We start from the raw sequence: 24,180 nt of genomic DNA, 5'->3' as shown, positions 1-24,180 counted from the left end.
CTAAATCGGTGGTCAAAATTTGACTCACACATGCAAACAGCATAAGTTTAATACGATATTTGTAAATAAGGATAAGATGTATTGGTTTCTTTATCATAACAATCAACTGGGGTACAATGATTCGCCATAGTGCAAGAAATGTTGCGTGTGAATTCAATTGCCTCACGTCGGCCTCGTAATGCCTATCATGGGCCTATGGATTTAACCATAACTCGATTCGTATCACGCGTTCCCGACTCAATGACGAAATTATCATTAAAAATCGTTAAACGTCAACATTCTCGTAACTTATTTCTGTTCGAAATATTCTGAGGAAAATTGGGAAAAATGAACGGCGAGACTTCTCGCAAAATAATGCTTAAAACAACACGGTTTTCCTAAATAGATTAATTAATTGTCGATGTTAATACTAAATACTAAACATAGACTTATAGGTTTTCATTTCCCCGATCCTACCCTTCACAGTATATTTGTTTTGTGAGTTATTTTTAAAGTATTCTCAAATGTTGGAGGGGAGTATCCAATGTCAAACTTGCCCCATCTGGTAAAATTTGGGGAATGTTTTTTCAAAAGATAAAGTTCCGAAATAGAGACAATTCGTATTTTTATGACTTGTATCGTCTTGTTAGTCTGGTTAGATAATATGCAATCTTAGTAAGGCTCAGTGCAAAAAACAAAGCGCCGAATGTCGGTGTCGCCTCGCCGATGGTAGTCAATTCCTGGACCTCCGATGTTTCTTCACTTCAGTTTTTTGACTTTTATATCAGCCAAGGTTTGTTATGATTAATGAACCTTAATATTAATAGAACACTTTCAATATCAGATTTGTCCGTCTTAGTACTATTTAAATTCAATAAATATTGTTTAAATATCAATTTTTACTTTCTGCCTTAGTTTCTAACAAAGCAAAGTTAATCATAATTAATAAAATAACGATTGTGTTTGTAGTATATAGTCAAGTAACTAAATATGATATATAAATAAAGTAGCACAAGCAAGCGGTAATAACCTAGAACAGCGGTGTATCATTCGGTATTCATGTATACAGACAAACAGACCGCGTCGGCCCCGTTGCGTAACTGCACACGACCGTTTCTGTGACATTTTATTTGTAAAAGGAAATCTTTTTACCTATTTCATCTGCGCGCGTCTTTCAACGCGTTCTGGGAATTGTAGTTATGTTAAATATTCTTGATGTAAAAGGTCCACTTGCCCAGATTAAGTAAGCTAAGTAAATCAAATTTTCGCGAAATCTAGAACATTTGATTTGAAATGAAAGATTACTTATGCAGCGTATGTTTTATATTCGTCTCAAATTAATGAAAAAATATTGTGTTAATTAAAAATGTATCTTTTGCAATATAATGTTTATAGTGAAAAATCATAAATCAAGAAGAATTTAGATTTTAATGTAATTATTAAGCTATTTATTAAAAAAACAACTTTACTTTAAAAACACTTGAAAAGTACAACGTAGTGTGACATCGCGATAACAGATGGCGCTACTTGGTAGTTGTTAATACGTTTGCGCTAGCGCGTGACAAATGTTTTGAAACTGACATTTAGTGCGACCTTTTCTAAATGCTCTTTGTTTTTGTGGTCAGACCGAAACCATAATTATAGAATCGAAAGAGAAGTTCGTTTGAAGATATCCTTTATTTTTGGTTTTGTTTGATATATAGTATATATAGTGTTTATATATTTTTTTGGTCCATAAAATTTGAATTGAAATCGAATCTGAACGCATTGTTTTGCGGGCAACAAGAATGTTTTAATAAAACGTTATTAATGATGATATTTGCATTTTAGTGACCTTTTTCTAAATGCTTTGTTTTTGAAGTCAAAACAGAGCTATTTTGTAAAGGTATTTTTTGAATAAGCTTCTTTACATGAGACTGAACTAAACATAAGTCGATGCATTATTAAGGTCATATTTGTTTATTAACATAGAATATGCTAAATATACAAAATGCGCTTAGCCTACGAATGTAAACAGTTATCGCAAACATTGTGAAGTGCAATAGGTTTTTTCCTCTCTGAACATTTTATTTTTAGCCAGTACATTAAAATTGTACATTATGAAAGATGAGTAATTGGGTTCTTTAGTTGAAGTATCGTGACTGAGGTGACATCTTACGCAATGGATTTGAAAGCGTTTTAAGTAACAAAATCGAAGCGTGTTTACAAAGGTAATTTAATTTTCTTCTTCACTGAGGTTTCATTATGAAATATCTACCAGCTTACTTTATTTTAAAATTACCTGTACCATTGTTTTAATGGTTAGATCCTGCTGTCCTGGATTCAAACCCCAAGTCAAACCCATGTAATGTTATTGGGTATTATTTATATACGTTAGTTTTGAGTATTGGCGATTTTACGTTGAGCCGTAAAAACGTTGTTTTTACCTTACTTACCTTACCTTAGTTCAGCCGTAAAAACGTTGATCCTGGACTTATTTCCCGTCGGTTATGCCTTCCTATCGTATTATGAGATTGAGGGGATAGAGAGTACCCTATAATTTGTCCTGTGTAGTTGTCAAATCTGCCTTAAGATTGATCACCGTGGTAATTATTACATCTATCAAAATTAAATAACAGTACTCAGTATTGTTGTATTCCGGTTTGAAGGGTGATTGAGCCAGTGTAACTACAGGCACAAGGGACGTAACATCTTAGTTCCCAAGGTTGGTGGCACATTGACGACGTAAGGAATAGTTTATATTTCTTAGAGCGTCATTGTCTATGGGTGACGGTGACCACTTACTATCAGGTGGCCCATATGCTCGTCCGCCAACCTATAACATGAAAAAAAAAAAAAATTACATCCGTTTTGTTACTTAGACGTAACATATCAATCCGTGCTCGCTTCCTCTTCAGCTTATATCTTATACCACTGTATCATAGGTTCAATTCTATAATGTTCGTATCAAGTAGATAGCTAATACGTAGGTACGTTTCTCTTTTCAAAAGGTAGGTGACTAAACAGAATTCGGCATTGTCTCTTTAATAACACTTTCCCTCTCGGGGGTCTAACCATAATTTAATAAAACGTGCTTTGAAGTTGTGATGGTAAATGAAAATAAAAGTTGTGAAGTATATTATAAATTATATTAACTGTGTTCGGAATTTAAAATCCGATGCACAATAATGTTTAAATTACGAACATGTTTTTTTTTACAACACGGCATATTTTTATTATAGAAATCGAAAGTGAGTTCCTTTTTCTTTTTACGGCAATGGTTTATAGCTCATTCATACAATAAAGCTGAAATTTGGAATATACTGTTTGAAAGAAGTAGTAAAGTCATTAATTATTAATTAACGCCTTCATGGTTTTCTGTTGACTAGAAGAAAATGTCTTCAGGCATCAAGTCCGCCTATTGTTCGTTTTACTTTGTGATGGTCAATAAAGTCTTTAATAAACAAAATAATAAAAATGTCTATGTCTAAATTTGAATGTCTATGATGACTATTTTTTTATATATTTGACATCCAGAAGCAATGCTAGGGAAAGATCTTTGCCGATTCTGCAACTATGATTAGTATATCGACAACAGGCAACTAAGTGTTAATAAATTTCCCTCATATTTTAAGAATTTTTCTTCCTTTCTTTCTTGAACTGTTGCAGTAAATAAGCAATTCTCATTATTAATCCTCTCGACGCTTATTTATAGTCTATTCCAACCAATGGGAATAATAAAAACAACTTTGACATTAATTTGACGTAATACCATTGGTTGAAATTTTGAGCAATTGCGATGAAATGGCGTTTTTAATGTTGGCGATATTGTCAGAATTTTAAAAGGAAAATAAAGTGGATATGATTAGTGTTCTACAATAATAATAAACATATTTATAGTCTACAACTATTTGGAATGTATAATATAGCAGAGTTATTAACAAATGTCATGGAATACATGTAAAAGGGAAATCAAGGCTTGTTTATATTTATTGCTCTCCGCATCGAAGTCTAAGAAACTCGAATCGGTTACGTCAAAATTAGTAAATCAGTTGTATACATTATTTTTTAATATATTGACGAATTATATTATATATTTAATTGATAATAAAGAAGATTATTTACAAATCAATCGTTATCATTACATAGTATAAAACAAAGTCACTTACCGCTGTCTATGTATGCTTAGTTTTAACGCAACGGCTACGCAACGGTTTTTAATGCGTTTTTTTAAAATAGATATAGTGACTCCAGAGGAAGGCTTTTTTATATAATACATGGATAATATTATAGTATGGAAACAAAAAAATCTGTATTTTTCGCATTGTCAAATAGCCTATTAAATTAAGTAGTTATTACTTACTCAGTGTAGATTAAGACGTCACAACAAACAGCCAGTGACTTTCGCATTTGTAATATTGACTAATATGAATTAATACACGTGCAAAGTAAAATTAAGACGAGTACATTTAATAAAGAGAGAATACTTTCACTGCATTGTTTTAAGTGACTGATCCGTTCAGTTTGGAATGCAAGGATTGAGCTTACGTCAAACAAAAAAAAACATATATTTTTTTTAAGTGTTTTTGTTTTATTGAACCGTTCAAGTTTAACAGAATTAACCATTGAATTGAAGCGCCATGTTTTAAATGTATATAAAAAAAGAATACGACTAACATTTCGAGCTATGTACTCGCAAATGATGAGCAGACAATGTCGGTTGTGTTATCAGTCAGTCAGACCCTTCCGAAATCTTTATACTTATAAAATAATATGTCTTAAATAATATCTTTATACTTATAAATTAATTTGTCTACCCGTGACCACGAACGCTGTAAAGTGCTCGAAACGTCGGGATGTCAAAAAATAATTAATATACGCGATTCAAATCCGTTATAACTAGTTTTATTTTAATGTGTAATCGCGAAAATTTAAGACAACATTATAATATGTCTTGACTGTCAGATTAATATCGACAAGCGTAAACTATTAAAGTTAGGGTCATGTTTGTTGAGTTGAGGATCGTTTTATTGAGACACCCGTTACGGTCCTTCCTTAGTGCCTTTGTTTTGAAAATTCTAGCCCTAAGGGGGTATAACAGTCGTTATAAGGTTATATGCAAGTCCATGACTTTTCAAGTTAGGAAAATTAAACTTTATTTTTGGGCTTCTAATTCAAAATGAGTATATACATATAACGGCTGAAATACACACCAATATAAAGATTACCTATAAAGATATATAAAGAGGTCTCAAACTAACGTATTTTTTTAAAGTATACTAATAATCTAACAAGATAACGATATTAATTAGCTTCACTATAAAGTCTGAAAAGTTAGTTATAATATTAATAAAAAGTAAAATGTATAATAAAATTATAATAAATTTTATTTCAATGATAAAAACTGAGCAGGTCTGTGACGAAATTGTAGTGCTGATTTAACCACGGAGACAAAAAATACGTTTTCAACGCTTGTTAATTTGTTATATTATACAAGCCATGAAATTTAAAACAAAATGTTGAAAATTATGATTCAGACAACATTTTTGTTAAATTTGTAAAGTGAAATGGCTAAAAGCTTTCTTTAATAGAATCAGTCCATTGATAACATCTAATCTATTTTTTTCGAACCTAATTAAAAATAAAAACAAAAATATACTTCACAATATTTAAATACGTCCTTATTTCCTAGTAATCATGAACTTAAATAACAATCTTGCTGTACAAAACATAATAAAAGCATTTAATTGAAGTAATTATTCTATCAGAATATCGTGTGAAAGCGTCAAAAGTAGAAATTAATTAATTTATCGAATCAATCTCCCGTCCTGTTTTCTCGTGTGATCGTTTGATAAGCCCATCTCTTTCTATAAACAGCGTTACGAAATCAACAAAAGTTATTTGGATATAAAAATATAGCGCATACCTGCTACTTTAACTAGACATATTTGTCTTGTTCATCGTTATATTTTACTTTGTCTTTGAAATATTGTCTATAAAATAAAAATACTAATTTTATTATTTTTATCAATGTTCTAAAAAAATCAATTAGGAAAATATGCTTTTTCTTTTTAATTAAATTATGTTAGGAGTATGGAGGACGCATACAAAAATTAAATATTAAACTTTTTTATGTATTGAATACTTGTCAACTATGTTTTCTCGTCTGACGTCTAAGTATGTATATATATTGTACTCTGTCATTACTTACACATAAAATAAATATTTAAATAATCGCCTTTACTTTTATTTCATCAAATTCCCATTTGGTAGTGATGATATCTTTCTAACAGTGCGATGGTTATTTTTGACGCTAGTTTTGCTAATTCAGGATATAAAATAGTGCATATGTGTAGCCGCTAATACAATTCACTATATATCGTAAGCCGTCAGGACTCCAAATGACAGGACTGGAAAAAGTTAAGTGACGGGAGCAACAGGTTTATATCTTCTGCAAAGTATGGAAGCGAAAACATTACCGACTGCCATAATTTTGCATTTGAGAATTTATTGGCCAAAATATCGAATAAACTTTAATTACCGGAACCGGGGTTTGGTTTGATTCTTGAACTCAGGACTTTTCGGTTCCTCAGATGTCTATATAAAAGTTATATATTTTATATGTGTATATGGTTATTAAAATTTGGCCACCAACAATAAATAATTAGCTCGAGATGAATATTTATTTATAAGAGTCGAGATGGACCAGTGGTTAGAACGCGTGCATCTTAAGCGATGATTGCGGGTTCAAACCCAGGCAAGCACCGCTGATTCGTGTGCTTAATTTGTCTTTATAATTCATCTCGTGCTCAGCGGTGAAGGAAAACATCGTGATGAAACCTGCATGTGACAAATTTCATAGAAATTCTGCTACATGTGTATTCCACCAACCCGCATTGGAACATCGTGGTGGAATATGTTCCAAACCTTCTCCTCAAAGGGAGAGGAGGCCTTTAGCCCAGCAGTGGGAATTTACAGGCTGTTGTTGTTGTAATCAAAAAAGCAACGGAACATGTTTACAAAATTAATATATAGTCGGGGAAAGAGATTAATTCCAAAAAAGTACTTTTAGGAAATGAGATTTACTGACTTCACATTTAACCTCATATCCCAAAAGCACCATTTTGGTGATTAAGCCTTTTTTATTTTGCACTATTTTAAAATATTAATAATCCCATCTTCAATTGGTAGTCATAACAGGAACAACATATCTTATACGAGCTGTTATGTGAACGAAATATAATTAATTACTATTATTAAAACTGATCAAGAATCTTACGTGATTGAATTTCCCATAATTAACAGGCTGTTGTTGTGTGTGTTGTGAATATTTAGCAAAAGTTAAACTTCTATAGAACTGTTTTACATCATATTGTAAAATTAGATATATCTTTAATAAATATTAATCTATAACAACAGTAGAATGGCAAAGTTACTCTGTCTATCTTTTAGCCAAAACAGTGTACCGAATTTGATGAAGTCAGGATATTTTAAACGTCATAACTTGAAGTTCATTCCCTAAACGAGCGTGGCCACAATATATGACCTATTTCAAAGTTGATACGTTTACAAAAGTCAACGTTCTAAAAATATAATTTCAGTTATTGGTTACTTCTCTGACCTAAGATTCGATTGCATATTTAAATACATTAATGTGTTTTAAATTGAATTAAAAAGTTTTATATTTATTAAGCAACATAAAAGTTGAAGAAAATTCACTGAAGATTTGCTCATACTAAAAGTGAACCTACATAGGTTCACTTTTAGTATGAGCAAATCGTCGTCGTCGTTGTACGACCTTTAGTAATAAACTTATTACTAATGCAATACGTTTTTTTTGCGATGTTGGAATTGAAGTATGACCTCCTTTGAATCAATAAAATCTATACGCAAAAAATATTAAAAAAAAAGTACTTATGTGCTCTATTGATAAAATGCAAATTCAAATCACTGCAATTTGAAATTCGAATCGATGTTAAAACCGCAAAAATGAGGTCGTACGCGCATCCGTTATTGTTACGCAATCCATTGGAACTTGGTGGAGATCACGAAATTCCTAACTGTGCTTGTCTTGTAGTGACGTATGTATACACATACGTACATTTCCTTAACGCCATGTATTCTCGAGCCGAGATGGTACAGTGGCCAGAACGCGTGCATCTTAACCGTTGACAGCAGGTTCAAACCCAGACAACCTCTGAATATTCGTGTGCTTAATTTGTGTTTATAATTCATCTAGTGTAACGAAATTTCAAAGAAATCCTGCCACATGTGTATTCCACCAACCCGCATTGGAACGGGGTGGAATATGTTCCGAACCTTCTCCTTAAAAGGGAGAGAAGGCATTATCCCAGCTGTGGGAAATTTACAGGCTGTAGTTGTTGTATGTATTTTCAAACTTTAAGTATACAAATAACCCTTGATATCAAGTGTCATACAGTATCAATATAGCTAACAAAAAAACTAGATTGAACCAGATAAAAAATTCAGTGACTAAAATAACAGTTATATTGAATGACGTCATATAGTCAATGACATGTGACATTCCTGTGAATCAAATGAAAATAATTTGTGGAAAAAATGTTGAATACATTTATACTTCGAATCCAGGACGCAATCTGAAAGTCAAAGATTACTTGTGTAAACTCGTGATAGTAATGAGTACTTTTATTTATTTTTAAATAAATGACGATTTAGAGATTTTTGTTGGCCAGATTTTGTGCAAACCCTTTTGCGTAGGTAACATCCACTCATCATAATACATTACACCGTCAAGTAGCATTATTTAGTATTGTTGTCTTCTGGTTTAGAGGTTAAGCAAGTCAGTGTAACTACAAACAAAAGAGGTATAACATCTTAATTCTCAAGGTTGGTGTGTGTTGGCGATGTAAGAGACTATTATTTTTTTTATAGTCTAAGGTCTATTCACATTTACCATCAGTCTTACTTGGTAGTTTATGTACTGAAATAAAGGGAAAAAGTTTGTGCAAATTAACATAAAAATCAGAATAAATGTGTTTCTCGATTAAGGAACTCTAAAAGAGGTTGAATATGCTTTGCTCTTTGCAACGTCACGCCCAGGTCGCCCGTCACTGCACCCGGTCTCTCGCAGACCTTGATTTGTTTCCTATACAACCTCGTTGCTATACATTAATATTATATTTTGTAGCGAATAGCTTGAATGGAAAAATGAAAGGAATTCTTATTAACAGTTGTCAATGTAATCAAGTTAACGGGTGACCTAGAATGTCGTATGTTTACTCAATACTAATAAATGTAAAGATAGATAGATAACTTTATTACAAATACAACCAGTTACAGAGATACATATATACCAGATAATCAAAGAGAGAAAAACACAATCCTGCATACTATATAATGAAAAGAAAAAAAATGAAGTCCGAACAACAGCCTGAGATTACAAATAGTTGATCTCTCAGGATATTTGTTGGCTTCACAACTTTAGACATGATTGACAATTTAGAGAAAAACAAAATTTAGTTTCATTTGTTATATTATATTTATATATCAGGTCTGTAATATTATACAATGCAATCAGTTCTTCATAATATATCTTTGTTTATAATAATTCCGGTTAACTAATTATATTTATTTTAATTTTACATTCAAATTTCGAAAAAGCATTTCTCTGAAAATCATAACGCCATTTTATGTCATATCCATAATTAATTGCGTAGATTAATTATTAACGATATGTCAAACCAGTGTCAAAATTGTTTAATTATTGTATCTTTACTTCTGTGTTTGGGATAGATATATATATTTTACATACATGGTACCGGATGTTTTTTTTTACATCTGGTAACATTATGGATGCAGCGAGCTAGGTGCGATATAACTAGAACCTTTAGGAAGTAAATGTGATTGAATTAGAAAGTGATCTAAAATAAGGATTAATTTCCTAGGTCTTGTGAAACCTACTCTTACTTTACCTAGAATAGATACTTGATTGTAAATGTTGTATTTGCGATTTGGTAAAACGACTAATCCGGTATCGACGTGGCATGGTTTTTGTATTCTGATTTAATCTCAATTAGCAAGATTATTATTCTGTGAATTAAAACATAAATATAGTTAATATAGCTATTTATTTCCAACATAAAAAAATATGGAACACTTTTCTCTTATATTATATACTATTTAATATTTATATTATGTAAATAAATTGCTGTTTTGAATGCAAATGATTTAGTACATTGTTATTTTACTGAATAGTAACCTAACCTTCAACTGAGTTTTTCAGCTGTTTATAATATTGGGTTATACTTTTTACCTACTCGATATTTTTTACTATTAAACCACCAATGATACAAGATTTAATACAATGTAATTAATTTGTCCGTTTCAATACCATGATCATGCTAATTTGACGATTTGTCACGGCTCTCCAGCAAAGAGGAACCTTGGTATTTCAAGACGCAAATTGCAAAACGCATCTCGGGTTATCGACCTTTTATTGTCTATAAAAATAATAACACTATCCACATGCATTTCCTATGGAACACGGCAGGCTGTTTTCTGCAAGCCTTAGGTTTACCTCGGACTCAGTATTTCTTCGCGCGCCATCGGAGCGCGACGTTTTGCTCAGCGGCCATTTTTAAAAAGTTTAAAACATTTTTTACGGTTCCAAAACCGCATTAAGAAATTTTCAATTCATCACTCGTTACGAGTTGAAATAAAAAAACAGTGACAGTTGCTATTGTGCTGTGTTACACATATTTGGATGTATTTTGGATGATTATTAAAGACAATTGAAAATAATACAAAACAGGTAATGTTTGAAATGTTAAAGAGAAATATTTAGTTTAATTATATTTCTTATACTTTCTATAAACAGAACAGTGAATGTGTATAGACCGTACGTTCTTTTGTAATGTAATAATTAATATGTATGTTTTAATTCAATGTTTCATCCGTATGTACTATTGCATTATGATTCACAGATTTATATATATATTTACATTTCATACTTGTAATAACTTTGTTATGTTTTTCCTTAATGGTCTAATATATATATCATTCGCTCTTAACCTACTGGTTATCCTTCAGAATATTCGCACACATTTCAAATAAGTTAAAATTCTAATATGTACAACTTTTCATGTTATAAAACATATAACCTTTATAAGTCATATATATTTACCTGTAGTTAAATAAGAAACTAATTTCAAAAGTGTAATTCTAAAAGTTTTAAACACGATTGAAATTATTAGCTCTAAGTCTGATTTTAGTAGGAGGGGTCTCCTTCTTTAGCCCTTTTTTCTCGGATTTTGAGAAATGACGCACTTCAGTTTTTAGATAAAAGACAGTCTCGTAAGATACATAATACACAACACAACACAAGTAGATAAGTAGACTGAAATTTGTAAAACTCTCTGATTATTATTTTATATAGAACATTTATAACGGCATGTATCTCATTAAAACAAATTATTGAATGTTTTTGTTTAGATTCTATAGATTTGAAAATCTTTACATTACAGTTTTTTTTAGAGTTCTTGTTGATAGTTGCATGATGGTTTTCGGCCAAGTAGTTGTGAGTCTTAGTAGATAAATGTTTAAAAACAACTAAAACACTTCTTATATCATAGCCATAAATACCTACTGAGACTTTCCAAACTTACTGCTTTTTCTAGTAGGTATAAGTTATTGTTAGGTACAATTAGGCATTACAAAAACAAATTCTACTGATTTATTATTATATATTTCAATGACAAGCACTGTGTAGATTGATTTTTATTATTTATACATATAATAAAATCGGAGTGTCTGTTTGTTATATTGAAATAACAGCATTTTACTAAATGCATGCAATGTATACATGGTACATATACCGAAATAACATTCTTTTTTCAATTTTTTTTGGCTGTCAGTTTGCTCTGGTTAATCTCTAGAACGGCTGGTCCGATTTTGAAGGGAGTTTCACTAGCAGATAGCGAATGTAGTAAGAAGTAACTCAGGCATTTTTATTCTAGAATTATACAAAAAAATAATAATAATAACATCACGTTGCAATGTCCAAATATTGTCAATAATATGCGAACAATAATTTTTATCTCTAATTCAAACGCTCACGATGTCGCGGGCATAGCTAGTATGTCTATAAAGAAAGGCGACCGGTGACTTTTACTGGTACCGTATTTGGGTCCACACACTAATAACCGTCAAACATAATTTGTATTGCTGTGTTCCGATTTCTATGGGACGGTATAATTACAATACAAAACATCTTAGATTCCATGGTTGGTCGTGCATTGACAATGTAACCGGTACGTTCTCGTTCTTTTGTCAGATTCTATGGGTGAAGGTCATGGTGACAGAAAATAAAAACAAAAAATGTAGGTGGCTAAAATGTGAAGATCTCTCGTTCAAGACAGCGAGTTTTGAAGCACTAGTCCCTCTAGGATTTTTCTGGAGTTAGGTATAGAAAAGTAACCATATCCTTGGGGTCAAAGATTCATACCATTCACCGTTATATCAAATTCAGGTCAGCTTAGTCGTGAAACAGACAAAAAGGCAGAGTTGCTGATGCATTTATAATATTAGTAGTAGTAGTAGCTTATCAGGTCGCAGATTCTAAGATTGTAGGGTCAACCTAGGGTCAGGCCAATAAAACTTTATTGCCTACCTCGAAGCGAAACGATATCGTAATGTTTTTTTATGATATAGGTTGCCAATACTGATAAGTGGTAAAATATCTGATGGGTTCGTGGGACCTACCCAAATTGGCTTACAAAAAGCCTTACCAAATATTTGAATAAATCAGTGGCGGATTTACAAATCTGCCGCTAGGAGGCTATTCAATTATTGCCGCCCCTACTTTTTTTTTTGCAACATTTATGATTTGTGTTCTATCGTCCTCATTACATCAGTTTTTTCCCGTTGTTAGTACGATTATAAAGTAGGTGATATTTCTGTTAGTTACTAGGTTATTTTTCCAACCCGCTATGTAGTGACGAGTATACGGATTACGGACGTAATGTGTGTACATATAAGTTCTTTTTTTTAATTTCTGTAAGGTAATAACAAATTTGGGCTAAATTTGCCGCCCCTCTAAATCTGCCGCCCTAGGCTCCAGCCTACTTAGCCTATTGGTTAAACCGCCACTGGAATAAATGTAAATGGTCTTCCTCTAAAGTAAATCCTATCTTTGATCAAAGTTTTTCTCAAAACTCTTTAGATTAATTTGTGATTTATCATAATATGAATGTAATTTTAATACGAAACCAAAATAAACTTTATTCAAGTGGGCTTTTATAAGCACTTTTGAATCGTCATTTAACAATTAAGTGAAGCTACCACCGGTTCGGAAAGTAGATTCCACCGAGAAGAACCGGCAAGAAACTAAGTAGTTACTCTTTTTCAATATTTACAAAATACAATCAATTTAGTTAAATACAATAATATATGTATGTAATGTACGGTTTGACTAAAGTTATTTTATACACATATTTAAATTATAAAAGTGTGAACATTACACATTATATACTTGGTTAGCTACATTGAATAAACTGGACGTAATTGATTGATACGATATCACAGGAAATTATTTAATTAGAAAGTCGATCGTGTAATTTTTAGATATCCATCGCTTGAAATTATGGGAAATTCAATCACGTCAGATTCTTGATCAGTTTTAATAATAGTAATTATTTTTCGTTCACATAACAGCTTGTATAAGATATGTTGTTCCTGTAATTACTACCAATGGAAGATAAGAAAGATTATTAATATTTTAAATAGTTCCAAAAGAAGAAAGTCTTAATCGCCAAGATGGTGCTTTTGGGATATGAGGTTAAAAGTGAAGTCAGTAAATCTCATTTCCTAAAAGCACTATTTAAGAATTAATCTCTTTCCCCGACTATATATTAATTTTGTAAACATGTTCCGTTGTGTTTTTGATTACAACAACAACAGCCTGTAAATTCCCACTGCAGGGCTAAAGGCCTCCTCTCCCTTTGAGGAGAAGGTTTGGAACATACTCTACCACGCTGTTCCAATGCGGATTGGTGGAATACACATGTGGCAGAATTTCTATGAAATTTGTCACATGCAGGTTTCCTCACGATGTTTTCCTTAACCGTCGAGCACGAGATGGATTATAAAGACAAATTAAGAACATGAATCAGCGGCGCTTGCCTGGGTTTGAACTCGCGATCATCGTTTAAGATGCACGCGTTCTAACCAGCTCTTTAAAATACGTTAATTAAAAATACACTTCATTCATAAAACTTAAAGCTAATTTGGTGAATTACAAAATATCCTCGATGCATGATTATGAGTAGGTAAACTAATCCAGCCCAGGGTCATGTTACGACAGCAACAGAGTCTTCAGTTGGATAAAACATGCACTATTGCACATCACTGGTACACTTAATACAATGACTCCTCTGTATAATAGTACCTTACTGAGGATCTTTGTGTGTGTTCCTTGTAAGTGTGCGTTACAGTGATGTGTAATTATTTATTGTCTATGTATGCGTTATATCAACAATAAAAATATATTGAATATAAATTATGATTATGAGTGTGTGAATATTTTGTATTGTATAAACATTAGTATGTTCATTAAAAATTTTGGGATTGTATAACGTATAAAAATATATTTGACAACCTCCGTGGTCGAGTAGTGTGTACACCGGTTTTCATGAGTACACCGCTCCGAGGTCCCTTATTCGATTCGCAGCCGAGTAGATGAAGAAATAGTTCATTAGTTTTCTATGTTATCTGAGTCTGGGTGTTCGTGGTACCATCGTTACTTTTGATTTTCCATAACACAAGTGCTTTAGCTACTTACATTGGGAACAGAGTAATGTTTGTGATATTATGCAATATTATTTTAAATCCGAACTTCGAAATTATTGTTATTGTTCTCTAAAACTAAGTCAGTACGTTACTGATGATCATTGTAGGTTACTGTCCTCTAATTGTACCTATATGACATTTCATGATGACGGTATGCGTTTATGATGTACATATTTGACATTTGAAAATGTAACGACGATTTAAAAATCGAACAGTCAGCGATAGACATTGGTCTAAGAAATAATTATCGTTTCTTATATCTCTTATGCGCAACCAACCTGGTGGACTACACGTACTACTTAACTTATTACTAGTAGCCCATGAGTATGTAATTACACTGGTTCACTCGCTTTTAAATTTGGAACATAGCTATATGCTGTTCAACAGTAAATGTGATAATACCTACACACTATAATATGTAGGTACATAACATATTTTTCACATACTTACCTATTTTTTGTTTCATATTTGCGTGTTAATACACTTAAATCTGCTGCTAACAGTTTTTATATGTAAGTAGTTTTCGCCATATGTTCGTAAATTAGCAACCTATTGCAAAACATGAACTAGTTTTGTTAACAACATCTGATAAAAAGATATTTATTTTTTATTTTTCCTCCTAATTAACACGCCATTGCGGACTTTGTTTTGGAGATGCCATCCATACTTTATTATAAATGCGGAAGTAACATTGTTTTCCTGTCCGTTACGCTTTCACAGTCAATCTGCTGAACCGATTTTGATTAAATTTGATATGGGGTAAGCGTGAACCCAAGAAAGGATATAGACTACGTTTTATTCTTTGCTTATTCCTTAATATTGAATTTAAATGAAAAAAACACTAACACTTAGATAGTAGTCATAAAAATATTCATAACCTATTCTACTGCTGACAAAGATAGTCTTGGCGATAGTTTTGATGCGAACATATCCAAGAACTTCGAGACCTCCTCAGCCAGTCTGTCATAACTGTCTTAAAAGATTAAAGTTAAAAAGCAGAATACAACGTAGTATAGTCATAATTAGCAAAGAATACGGACATAGTGTCGAAAAGTTAAAAGTGCGTGCGTGGGATATATTTTTTGCAGTGCTATACAGTGGTCGTTGTAGCTAAACTATCACTTTTTACATATTTTTAGTTTAAAATTATTCAATCAAAAATGCCTGAATAAGGACACCGCGTGTTCAGAACCTATTAATAAGCAAAATAGAGCACGAGGCAGCCAGTCGGCCAGTGAGCACCAGTCGATACAGGGCGATACTTCAAAGACATAATTAGTCGCTAAATAGCACGCTTGAGTTACGAATCGGGTCGAAAATTGACTTGAAGTAATAATACTAAAATATACTAAGGTTTCTTGAAAGAAGAATCAGTTATGATAATTCTTATTTTGAATAATACAATACGAAATATACCACCAATGTTTTACAACAACAACAACGGCCTGTAAGTTTACCGCTGCTGGGCTAAGGTCTCCTCTCCCTTTGCCGGAAGATTTGGAACATATTCCACCATGCTGTTCCAATGCGGTTTGATGGAATACAAATGTGGCAGATTTTTTATGAAACTAGACACATGCAGGTTTCCTCGCGGTGATTTCCTTCACCACCGAGCACGAGATGAATTATAAAAACAAATTAAGCACGTGAATATGCAGTGGTGAGTTCGAAACCGCGATCATCGGTTAAGATGTAATCGTTCTAACCAATGGGCCATTTCGGCCAATGTTCTTAAAATTAAATATTTGTTATTTCAACGTCATAATATCTTGACACGATTTTCACACCCGTTTTCACTTGTTTTTAAAATTAATAATAATATTATAATATTAAATAATAACATTGTATTCACGTGATCTGCGAAAAAAATTAGGTCATTTGACGTTATATTGCAATAAACAGCGCACCGGTCATTTTTCTAATTGCAACCTAGTCGACTGATGCTGTTGTTAATTCATGATTACATTACATTATATGCTTAGAAAAAGCTAATTTGTAAGCTATTCAATGATGTTATCAGTTATTATATAACAGCTATTACAGAATAATAAGTAAATTTATAAATACCAGTAAAATTACAATGAAAATAGGTCTTGCGAGAGAAACAATTTCTTCTATACAATTGTCCATCATGGGAATCGGTCGTCGTTATCAGTTATCAGATGTAGATAGATGAAAATACTGGGTATGTTCGTACTGTAATGTTAAAGATAAAAAAAATGTTTCTGAAACGTTGTCTAACATTACTGTTTATAAAATCATATTTTATATTTAACTAGCAGCCTGGCCCGGTTTTTTTTAATATTTTGACTTTTTATTTATACAGGGTTATTGGTAACTCGACGTATATCCGTTAGGAGGTGATAGGAGTGACTATTTGCAATAATTTTAACCCCAATATGTATAGCGCAAAAGTAAACAATTTTTGAGTTATCACGTTTTTTAGATTTTTTCATAATTTGTCAAAAATGCAAATTCAAAAATTTATTTAAAAAAAAGTATCAATTAAAATCTATTTTTCTCTTTTGTTTTATAAAAAACGATTAAACACTGGATATTACGCAAAGTACAGATTACACAATTATTAGAATACGAATTTCCAAAAAATAAATTTCCTTTCAGAGATTTCTTCGTGAGGATAATAGTAAGGATAGAATACTGCATTATTCACTGTAGAACATGTTACCAAAAACAGCATGAAATAATTTTGGAGCTTATCATCATTTATTCATTAATATATAATTAAAATTTTGGAACATACAGACAGAAAGACGCGGCGGGACGACTTTGTTTTATAATATGTAGTGATTAGTTAACGCCCAAAGTGTTCTTTCATTTTCATTATTCATAGTATTTTATTCGAAAGATTAAAAAAAAACGCTTTGTATCGAATTTCGACCACGGATAATCCCCAACAGTATCCATAATCCGAATATGCCGTAATATGACACCGAATACAGTACAGCCTTAAACACGAATATAACCTGATAATCCTGGTACTGGTACCATACGATATGGGAAGACCGTCACATAAATGAATTTGTAAAATTCGTGTATCCAAATGTAGTTCTTGAGTAAAAATTGAGCCATCAATTTCAATGTTTTTTTTTTTTAATTTTGTATAAAAGGAAATTTCATGACTATAATAGTGAGAGTCACATCTTGTCTTTATAATATTAATAATATGGTCCTGCGAGCTTAATGAAAATTATTTTTATTTCTATTTAAAAGAAGCTCCATTACATATATTTATTTTATTTAGAATTCATATTTTAAAATACTTCGTTCAATTTTTTTAAGCACAATATTTATGGCACAAAACTACAATCATTTTCTTTATAAATTCTACAAAACTGTTCCTAACAATGATATTCAGATAAACCTCTGTACAAAGACTCCTAATGTGGATAAAAGATTACCCCATGACAACAATTACGTTTAATAATTAAAGACCCAATTTCTAGCATATATATCACTGGCACCGAAATAAACTTGTTTATCACAAAGCATTTGCAATTGTATCATCTTGTGTGATTCTCGGTTCTATCTTATCAACCATTGGACTTTATCATTCATACAAGTAATTGTGAAATGCGTGTGAAAGCACCATTTATATTAAAACTTACGTCATTCAGATAGTGTCGATATTCTTGCGAAATATAAGTGGATTGGATTCTAATAAAAAATATTATTTTAAAAAAAATGAGGCAATGTTGCTAGTGTGTTTGGTTCCTTATGTAAACGCTGATGTCAATTACTATTAGTATATATTTTTAGGACCAGAAGTAGGAATCACAAAAAGAAAAAAAAGCAAATAGTTTAACCTCTAAAAACAAAGAACTTTAATTTACAAAAACAATCTATCGTAAAAGAAAAACATTAAATCTGCAACACAAATAACCAACGATGATGACCCTACACCGTATTAAATGATAATAGCGGTAAAAATGTATCTACCACAATACCCCCGCCCTTTTTTTTGAAAAGATTTTATGTGACGTGATGCATATGTCGTTCGACTTAGATGTTTATTCCAACAATATTATTATAATTAAATATTTATATAGTTATTTATTATAATATATTTTACATGCCCATACATTTATGTGACAAAATACATAGTGATCTTTATTTAAAAAAAATTACATATTTTGATTGATTGTACTTACATAACTACTAACCCTAAGAATTTAAGAATTTGTTTTTGTGTTACAATTTGTAAACTTTCGGCTCTACTATCCTACTTTAAATAAACCGGAAAGGTTTTTTGTTTTGGTTCCGTGATCTAACAATCCAATAAAAAAACGATTTGCGTCAGATAGCCCATTTATTGAGAAAGGTCATGAACTACATTACATCACGTTACGAACCATGGAGCAGAGCAGTGAAACTATGCGAGTAGCTAATATTTCGCCCTTGATACATTTGAACATAATGTAACGAAATCTTGCCATACAAGTAAAAAAAAACTTAGATAATTTAATTTCATAATCACTTGACTAATTGCGTCAATAGCGCAATGGTTTATAGCCGCGATGTAAAAAGCCTCAGGCTCATTTACTCCTTGGGCTATTGCCGTCCTTACTCATAGTACATTCGAAGACTAAATAGGTATATTAGGGCTTACTTAAAATGCGGCATTGCCATGAAAAAAAATTAATAAGATACCATTGTTTTCCACTGTACTCGTAAGTTTCTCCTGACTGACTATCAATGCATAGACTATCGAGCCTGGAAAGCTGGAATTTGGAACGGAGATTTATTTTATAAAGTAAGTATTCGCTAAGATTGTTACTGACGATATAAATTATATATGTAAATATTTATTAGTACGAAGTCGAATACTGCATGTATAAGTTTTCACTTAAAAATATGTTATAAAATATGTGTATTGTAATTTTATAAGTGCATGCCGAGACTACCTGTAATTAGTAGAACATTTTCCTTGATTCAAGTTGTTATATTGTATCTACTGTTGGTTGTCCTAATTAAATAAATAAATAAGTAATATTCACACGTAAATATTACGTCATATGTTAATTAAAAAAAACAAATGCATCTAGCTTAGATGATAAAATACAAGCGACTGATGGTACTCTACCTACGTGCATCAGAATAAAAAAACTGAAGTCCGTGGCCTGAATAACGAAGGCGATTCACAAAAACCAACAATACGCGTCGATTACTTAGACAAAGAGTTGTGTTTGCGTTATTGCACCCACGAATATATATGACCTTTAATCAACCATTTGGTATAGAAGACTTTTTTAAATTAATTACTTTTTTGTATGTGTATTCTCTTTGTATCTTCAGTATCTGTATGTGTTCTTGCTTAAGTTAATAGGCAAATTGTTTTATTTTTTAATTTAATTAGGTATAAAAAAATGGCCATTACATATATATAAAGCTGAGATGGCCCAGTGGTTAGAACGCGTGCATATAAACCGATGATTGCGGGTTCAAACCCAGGCAAGCACCACTATATATATGTGCTTTATGTGTGTTTATAATTCATCTCATGCTCGGCGGTGTAGGAAAATATCGTGAGGAAACCTGCATGTGTCTAATTTCATCGAAATTCTGCCACTTGTGCATTCCACCAACCCACATTGGAACAGCGTGGTAGAATATGTTCCAAGCTCTCTCCTTAATGGAAGAGGAGGCCTTATTCCAGCAGTGAGAAATTTACAGGCTGTTACTTTACTTTTCTTTTTTTTTTTATAAAAAATAACTATAGTTCCCGTATGGATACACCATTTTTTGAGGACTTTACATGTCGCCCAACTGGAGTGCACTGGGCCTTACTGGAGTGAAGACCTTCCGTTCTGCCGTGGTATAACTAAAATGCCGTTAACTGACATCTGACCCATTTCCAACTTGGAAGTTTTTATCACATATTAATAAGAAAAAAAATATCATTCATCACATATTTTTCTTATTTTAATTGTTTGGTCTTATTATCGATAAGTTTCATACATTTTACATTTTTACCGCATTTTTTGCTCATAACTCATATTTGAGTTTCGGTAGACAACGACATTATACTAGTAGATATACCACGGCAGAACTACGATCCAATCTTTTTTCTCTGCTCTTTTGTGGTGTAAATTGGTCTTGTGGTGATTTCGGATATAGTACGATACAAATTAGATGTAGCATCGGAAATTGCAATGAAATGAAAATAAAACCTGTCGATTTGCACGCCCAATGGAAATAGCACCCTATCGCGACATTCGACGTTATTCGTCGCTATAGATTCTCGCGTCAGTTCAACCCGAGGAAGCAAGTGCATGTGAATCGACTTTTTTTTATGGACTAGGTTGCCGAGCATATGAGCCACCTGATGGTAAGCGGTCACCATCACCCATAGACAATGACGCTGTAAGAAATATTAACTATTCCTAACATCGTCAATGTGCCACCAACCTTGGGAACTAAGATGTTATGTACTTTGTGCCTGTAGTTATTTTTTTTTAATTACATTACTCGAAGTTTGCTTTGATAAATAATCAAATAAAAATGCAACAATTTCTTCGAGGAAGCGTAAAAAACAAGATTAAACCTAGATACACCATACATAATATGCTATAAAACCTTTTTAATTAATCAATGTTTTTCATGTTTATGATGTAATACATAAAAATACAATTTCGCATACTAATGCATCAGGATCTAATTTAAATAGTGAACGGCGAAGGCTGAGAGTTCTGAGAAACACACTGCTAATGGTTACAGTATGTTATTCTATAATTATATTCATTTAAACATGTCAATATTATATATAATGATTAAAACCCTATTTATTATTTAAATGTTGTAAACTTTTGAATAAAAAAAAAAAGAATTCTTAAATTTTTAATCAAAGTAGTTATTCGTTCCGATTGTGTACGAGTGAAATAAGAATTAATTAATGATATTTAAAACTACTAAACTATCCAGGGACAAGTTAAATTACATAGACTTACAAAAGTATTAAATAGGAATGTTTTTTTATGGAATAGGTTGGCGGACGAGCATATGGGCCAACTAATTGTAAGTGGTCACCATCACCAACAGACAATGACGCTGTAAGAAATATTAACTATTCCTTACATCGTCAATGCGCCACCAACCTTGGAAACTAAGATGCTATATCCCTTGTGTCTGTAGTTACACTGGCTCACTCACTCTTCAAACCGGAACACAACGATACTGCGTACTGTTGTCTAGCGGTAGAATATCTGATGAACTACCCAGGCGGGCTTGCAAAAAGCCCTACCACCAAGTTATGTAAAAGTTATTGAACGGGTTGAAATAATATTTTATAAAAAATATATATGGCTTTAAAATCATTAACATATTAAATTAAAAAAAAAAAACATTCACGCTTACGTAATTTTTATAGACAGCGTTGCCTTGAAATTGTAAAAAATATAAATAAATGTTATATTTTATCGATTTTAAATCGATTTCGAAACATCATGTTCATATCGAATAACCGCGTAATTATAATTTAAATTTGTTACTTATGCTTATATCGCCCACTCGATTACTTAAGCTGTAGGCACAGATAATTAATGTGGCGCCATTATGAGTATTTTGATTTAAGCATGTTACAGTATAATAGTACGACACAACTTAGATGTAGCATCGGCAAAATTCGTTAAACCGATCACATCCGATTTAATTACGCTATACCAAATTATCAATATTTATTTGTTATATGAATATGATCTTTACTCAAACGTAATAACTTCTAATGTCATATGACCTAATATATTCGTCACTTGCTTTCTCAGGTTAAATTGACGCGAGAATCTATAGCGGCGAATAGTGTCCAATAGGGAGCGATTTCTAGTGATTGTGTAAATCGGCATTAATCTGCCGATGCTACATCTAAGTTGTGTCGTACTGTACTTGTCTTAGTAAGGCAGGTGTATACATGTTGATTGTAAGCTTCAAATTTAATCTTCATAGACGATAGTTATGTTTATCGTGTGCCTTTGGTTTTATAACATTAACAAATACGTTATACTCTTATATGTGTGTATATATATTCTTTGTAAATACAATTGCATTAAGTGTACATTAAAAACCATTGCCGGTAATATTTCCCTTGATACACATGGGCCTGTACTTCCAATTAGGGGAAGTCTGACAACCTTCATTAAAAAGATTAGTTTTGAAGATAAAACTCCATAACTCTAACAGTAATTTCAAGGGAAAACAGTTCATATTATATTTGATTTAGATATCAAAATTCATTAAACATATTTCTTTGAATATCTACACATAAAGTATAAATAAGGCGTACTACAAAGTGATTGATGTTTAAGAATAGCAATAAATCAGTCTGATTTAATTTTGGTGTTACTGAGTCTTGTCTGTGCTCGGTACAGACTAAAAAGTAAAACTTATTTATAGCCAGTATTAGAGCGAGCTTTGTATAGAGATTGGAATTTAAACTCGATTTAACCACATTTATCAACAGGTGACGTTAAATAAAAGCTTATAATATATTTTTTAATAAACAAAAAAATTAAAAAATACAAACTTACTCTATTCTATATATAACCTAATTAGACGCCCGTCACAGCGTCGTCCGGGTAAAATTTATATATGCTACATTAAAATTATAACTTCCAAAAATATTTTTTTAGCGGATGTTTACGTTATAAAATTAACCCCAAAGTTTATTTGAACTTTTAAATTTATATGCCTTGGTTAACTCTTTATTCATTACCCGCCCCGACTTCTCACGGGTGCAATGCTGATACTAAATATTCTACAGAATTTGTTTATTTACGACATCACTCTAGAAACTTCTAAAATTATGTCGTATTGTATATCAATGTATTGTATACAAAAACATTCCTCTCGAATCACTCTATTAAAAAAACCGCAACAAAATCTGTTGCGTAATTTTAAACATCAAAGCATATATGGACTTAGTTTTATACTGTGTAAAGATTAATGATTAAGTATTGTAAGAGTTTTCCAGTATAGTACATGTAGCATATTCCAATGGAAGTAGGAATACATATATACAATTACAAACCTTAGATATACGTAGGTATTTTATGCGATATACCTACTTGGTGGTAGGGCTTTGTGCAAGCTTAGCACTGTGTTATACATTATTTTTAATCACTATATACCTTGTAAATTAATTCTTATATTCATTTAATGTAAATAAAAATATGAAGCTCGAAAATCTTAGGATTTTAAGGTGTTAAATAAATAAATTCGGTTCAGCAGTTTGGCTGTGATAGAAGGAACATACTGACATTATTATATACTGAGTTATTTTCGCATTTATAATATCAGTATCAATAATTTTTCTATTACTTTTTGTAATACTTAAAAGCATCAATACATTTCGTTATGAAGATTTCGCGCTAAATAATTTTAAGGACA

The 24,180-nt window shown here is 31.7% G+C and overlaps 1 protein-coding gene across 4 annotated transcripts in view; it reads left to right on the top strand.

Annotated features, from left to right (window-relative positions):
- Positions 1–24,180, top strand: part of LOC124543116 — a 99,170-nt gene that overhangs the window by 11,278 nt on the left and 63,712 nt on the right. Inside the window, exon 1 of one of the 4 annotated variants that reach the window (XM_047121210.1) lies at positions 10,512–10,750. The exons of the other annotated variants lie outside the window; for them this stretch is intronic. The gene's annotated coding sequence lies outside the window, so the exon portion shown is untranslated. Of the gene's footprint in view, positions 1–10,511; positions 10,751–24,180 lie in introns of those variants that run through there. 4 annotated transcript variants of the gene reach the window in all.

This window comes from Vanessa cardui, chromosome 3, assembly GCF_905220365.1.
Source record: "Vanessa cardui chromosome 3, ilVanCard2.1, whole genome shotgun sequence".
NCBI lineage: Eukaryota > Metazoa > Arthropoda > Insecta > Lepidoptera > Nymphalidae > Vanessa > Vanessa cardui.
Note: the sequence above shows the minus strand (reverse complement) of the source record. Positions and strands in the feature narration are given on the sequence as shown.